Source organism: Poecile atricapillus, chromosome 1, assembly GCF_030490865.1.
Source record: "Poecile atricapillus isolate bPoeAtr1 chromosome 1, bPoeAtr1.hap1, whole genome shotgun sequence".
Lineage (NCBI taxonomy): Eukaryota > Metazoa > Chordata > Aves > Passeriformes > Paridae > Poecile > Poecile atricapillus.
In genome coordinates, this window is record NC_081249.1 from 179,903,522 (window position 1) to 179,909,521 (window position 6,000).

The window sequence follows — 6,000 nt, forward strand, 5'->3', positions numbered from 1 at the left end:
GCTAATTTGGGTGGAAAACCCCAGATTTTAGGAATTTGGGCTGAGGAGAGAAAGCTAAACCAGAATTCCAGGTACCTACACAGTCCTGTAAATTCCTTAATCCTCTGCATCCTTTATTCCCAGCCCAGCCAAGAGATCCAGGCTGAGCTCCTGGATCCCACCTCAGTTTGGGTTTGATCCCGAATCCAGAAGTTCCCATCTATGAGCCTTAATTTGCTGTTTTCTTCCTGAATTTTCCAGGCTGGTTCCGTCTGCATTCAGCACTTTTTATGTAAATGTATGTAACTCCTTCAAATTCAGCTCATTTTGGGAATTCTCAGCACATTTACAAGCCAGGATCTCACCTAATCCTGGGAACAGGAGAGGAATAAAGAGTGACTGCCTGGAGGAAATGTGGGAGCAGAGCTAATTCGGGTGGAAAATCCCAGATTTTAGGAATTTGGGGTGAGGAGAGAAAGCTAAACCGGAATTCCAGGTTATGTGGTCCCTTAAATTCCTTAATCCTCTTCATCCTTCATTCCCAGCCCAGCCAAGAGATCCAGGCTGAGCTCCTGGATCCCACCCCAGTTTGGGTTTGATCCTGAATCCAGAAGTTCCCATCCATGAACCTTAATTTGCTGTTTTCTTCCTGAATTTTCCAGGCTGGTTCCGTCTGCATTCAGCACTTTTTATGTAAATGTATGTAACTCCTTCAAATTCAGCTCGCTTTGGGAATTCTCAGCACATTTACAAGCCAGGATCTCACCTAATCCTGAGAACAGGAGAGGAATAAAGAGTGACTGCCTGGAGGAAATGTGGGAGCATAGCTAATTTGGGTGAAAAATCCCAGATTTTAGGAATTTGCGATGAGGAGAGAAAGCTAACCCAGAATTCCAGGTTATGTGGTCCCTTAAATTCCTCAGTCCTCTTCATCCTTCTTTCCCAGCCCAGCCAAGAGATCCAGGCTGAGCTCCTGGATCCCACCCCAGGAATCCACTTTGATTCCTCCCTGAATCCAATTTTGAAACTCAAATATTGTTTCCAACTCCCTTTCATTTCCCTTTGAATTCCAAACTGCTTTTCCCAGCAGGAATTCTCTTGGGATTTCTCTCAGCATTGCTGCACAAGGGTTGATATTCCATGGCTGGGTGGATTTGTAGGATAAATTGAGGGGGTTTTGGGGTAGGAACATTTTTCCAGCTCACGCCAGGTTTGGGATTTATTTGTTCATCTGGGATTTGGATATTTTGGTTTATTTGGGATTGGGATATTTTAATTCATTTGGGTTTTAGGGTTTTGGTTTTTTTTGAGGCAGGAAATATCGTTGTATCTCATACCAGGTTTGGGGTTTTGTGTTCATTTGGGATTGGGATATTTTGGTTCATTCGGGTTTGGGGGATTTTTTGGTTCATTTGGGTTTTGGGATATTTTGGTTCATTTCGATTTTGTCTTTTTTTTTTCCCCTTTGAGGCAGAAAACCAAGTTTGGGGGTTTGTGTTCATTTGGATTTGGGATATTTTGGTTCTTTTGGGTTTTGGGGGGTTTTGGCCCATTTGAGTTTTGGGGTTTTTTTTGGTTCATTTGGGTTTAATAATAATAATAATAATAATAATAATAATAATAATAATAATAATTATTATTATTATTATTATTATTATTATTATTATTATTATTATTATTATTACTACTACTATTACTATTATTACTATTTATTATCATCACTATTTTTCACCCTCATCCCGATATAATTTTAGGGAAGTGAATTAAGATTTTCATCTCTCACCATCCCAATTTCACCCATTTCCGAGACAAATTCTGCTGCTGGAAAGGAGAATTTAGGATTTAGACTTTCCTGCTTTTCCATCTAAACACTCGGATCAGATCCCAACCCTCCAAATCCCATCCCAGACAGCTGCTCTTCCACCAAATTCCATGTTTAACTTCCAGCACACGGATTATTCCCGCCCCGCTCCGGCAAATCTCCCGAGCAGGTGCTCAGATCCTGAAGAAGTCGAATCCCTGTCTGGATCCAGCCCAAATCTCCATAATAGGGGAACGATTTGGCTTCCAGGCTGGAAATTGCAGATTCCAGGCACAAATGAATTGCCACTCCTTGATTCCCAATGAATCATTCCAAACATTTCTCCATCTGCTTTTATTCCACTGATTTTTTTTTTGTTCCTTTTGTTCCTCCTGCACATCCATCTGCTGCTCCGTGGGGAAGGAGCTCAGCTGGTAAACAGAAACTTCTCTCTTCCAAACATTCCAAACTTTTGGGAATGTGAGATCCTATTTCTCAAGGAAAAGATTTTCCTCTGGAAAAGGCAGGGAATTCATCTCCCCTCTGGATCTTCCCAAAGGAGGCTGAACAGCAGCACAGGGATGGAGCAGAGGGATTCATCCCAAGCAGAGAGGCTTCATTCCAAATCCAACAGGAAATTCCCGTTTAAAGGAAGAAATCCATCCCAAAAATGTCCTTTAAACATCAGCATAAACCTGTCAGACCCACAGTTCTACTGGGAAATTTGGGATCTAGAAAGCACCTGGAGAATTGGGTGGTTCTCTTTTTCCAATTTTTCATGGAATCGTGGAATGGTTTGGGTTGGGATGGATCTTGAGGATCATCTAATTCCAACCCAAACCATGGGCAGGGACACTTCCCACTCTTCCCTTTGTCTGGATTCCCTGTGTGTTATTTCCAGCATTCCTGGAATTCTTGTGCTTCAGTTGAGGCTCTCAACGTCAGCCAGGAGGGTTCAGCCTTTCCTGGGATGAGTCATTCCCAAAAATAATGTCTGGAGGGAGAAGAGGGTGGGATCTTGGAGGGAAAGCGAAGATTTGGGAATAAAAACTCCACTCCATGGGGAGCAGGGCTTGGCACAACTTCCAATGTAGTGAAGGTTTTGGTCCCAAAGAGCTGAATTTTAACGGAGAAATCCATTCCAGGGGCTAATTTTGGCAGCTGAAATCATGGAATCATGGAACGTTTTATGTTGGAAAAGCCCTCTGGGATTCCAGACTCCAAGGTCTCCCGGTGCTGCCAAAGCCACCGGTGCCCCATGTCCCCAAGTGCCACATCCACATGGATTTAAATCCCTCCAGGAATAACAGAGACATCCATTCCTGTCCTATCCATGATTTTCTCATTGGAAAGTCAGGGAAATCTGGAGTCCAAGATGCCAAAATAAATTAGGAGAATTTTAAGTAAAAAAAAATATATATATGCATATATATAAATATTTATTTATTTTTTTTTTTAGTACTTAGGGGAAACTTAAGAGACTTCTCCACTTCCAGCTGGGGAATCTGTTTTCCATAAAACTTGCCGTTAAGGAATCAATAAATATTTCTGTATGTTGGCTGTATAAATAGTGAGGAAAATTTGATTTATTGCCATATAAATTCCCACAATTAATTGTCTGATGGCCTGATGGACCCTTCCGTGCTCGGGAGATTTGGCTGCTTCCATCAGATCTTCTGGAAGAGGTGAAGTGGCCTTTCCTATAAATCAGGATTTAGGATTTGGTATGGATATCCCTTCTGGATTTTTGTTGGAAGGAGCACAGGGATCTCATGAAGGTCATCCCTGGTTTTTTGGTTGGATTTTTGTTATTTAGGGGATAAACCAGAGTGGGGTCATCTCCGAAACATGGAAAAAATCCAGGAAAGATTTTTTCCATTTTAAAAGGAAGAGCTGTTGATCATTCCATGGATTTTCCAAGTGTCCCAGGCGCTTCTGGTTTAACAGCCCCCCACGCCCAAGGTGTGTTTCCATGTCAGAATTCCAGGTGTCAGAAGTCCTTGGAATATGGGGAGAAGGATCCTTGTGGAATCAGGAATTGGTCAGCCCGTTCCTGTCTCCATGACAACCAGGAATTTAGGGATCACCTCAGCACCCGTTTGAGATGGATCGTCCCATACAAAAACGAGACAATGGCACAAAATGTGGGAATCCAGTTCCAGGTTTATGATGGATAAAGTGACTTCAGCAAGCTGGGATGAGAATTAGAAATAATTAGACTGGAATGGCATGGATTGTCCTTGGATTGATATCCTGGGAGGGAATTCGGGATTGAGGGTGTGGGGTTGCATTGCAATTTTGATATATTGGAATCCAAGGAATTCTGGAATAGTTTGGAATGGAAGGGATCATAAATCCCATCCCATTCCACCCCACTCCATGGGCAGAGACACCTTCCCCTGTCCCAGGCTGCTCCAGCCCCAGTGTCCAACCTGGCCTTGAAGGTCCAGGGATCCAGGGGCAGCCACAGCTGCTTTGGGAATTCTATTCCAGGGCCTCACCACTCTTCCAGACAGGAATTCTTTCCTGATATCCCATCCAAACCTGCTGCCGTTCCCCCTTGTCCTGTTCATGCTCTTGTTAATGGTTCATTCCAGAGGAGAGAATTCCATGGGATCTACAGACTCCAGATTTCCAGGATTTTCCCCATCCTACATCCATTTCACTTTCCAAACTGAAGGCTTGGATTGCTCATAATTCCGTTGTATTTTTGTGCCCAAGGTAAAAAAAAAAAAAAAAAATCAATCAAATTTGAGGAGAATTCCCCCTTTTCTCAGCTATAAAAATCATGGAATCACAGAATGATTTGGGATGGAAGGAACCTTCAAACCATCTCATTCCAAACCTCTGCCATGGGCAGGGAACGCTCCAAAGTGGTGCCTGATCATCCTTACGGATGAACCAATCCTGCAGGAGATCAGGAAAATTGATTCCAGACCCAAGAAGCGACATCCCAGGTTTAGAAGTGAAATCAGATGGATCAAAATTCCCCAGCTGGGGATATTGATGGAATTCCTTGTCCCAGGGTGTTGGATGACCAAGGAAAACCTGGAGCAGCTCCTCCGGTCCTTCAGGAGAGGGAGGAGATTGGCTGTTCCTCCCACCCTGGAATGGAGTTCATGGCAGGAGAATTAAATGGGAAAAACTGGGAGGATAAATGAAGTCACATGTCACATGACATGGAAATACGGAAATAAAATCATTAAAAAGGGGGAATGTTCAAATGGATGGGACACAAAAAGCCGGCAATTCATGGAAGAATGACAGGAATGTTTTATATCCTGTCGCCATCTACTGGATCTGAGCTGCAGCAGGAGGATCATGGAATCCCAGAATTCCAGGATGGTTTGGGTTGGGAGGACCTTAAGGATCATCCAGTCCCACCACATTCCATGGGCAGGGACACCTCCCGCTGTCCCAGGCTGCTCCAGCCCCAATGTCCAACCTGTCCTTGGACACTTCCAGGGATCCAGGGGCAGCCACAGCAAATCTGGGAATTCCAGCCCAGCCCCTCCCCACCCTCCCAACCAGGAATTCCTTCCCAATATCCCATCCATCCCCGCCCTCTGGCAGTGGGAAGCCAGGAACTGCTTCCCGTGGCTGCTGCAATCCCAGGATCCAGGGAGGAGCTTCCCTAAGGGTGACAATTGTCACCAAATGGGATTCCCGGTGACGGGGCCACCCAAGGGGGTCTGGAAGGAGGATGAGGTGTCCCAAGCCAACATCTCTGCACTCATCACTCCCAGGGATTCATGGATGTGTCCAGTGGGATATCCCAGCTGTCCCCACTGTGGTACCTGTGGAAATCCTCCTTCCAGGAGGGAAAACTGGGAAAAACTGAGCAACCTGGGATAGTGGAAGGTGTCCCTGCGCTGGCAGGGGTGGAATGAGATGGGTTTGGGGGCGTTTCCCACCCAAACCAGTCTGGGATTCTGGGATCCTATGGGGGATTAGGGAAAATATTCCATTTATTTATAACAAGGAGGATGAGTGCACCTTCAGAGGGGTCAGGGATGGCTCTTCCAATGCCTGAGGGGCAGGAAGGCTTTCCTGGAGGATAATATTCCAGTGGCACCGCCTCCTTGTGCCCCCCATGCCTCATTTCAATCTGGGAATAGCTGGGAATAGCGGCTGGAGATGCAGGCTGTTCCCACTGCCAGCACCAGGGAGGAGAACCTCAAACCAACCCATCCCTTCAACCCAAATAAATGATTGAGACC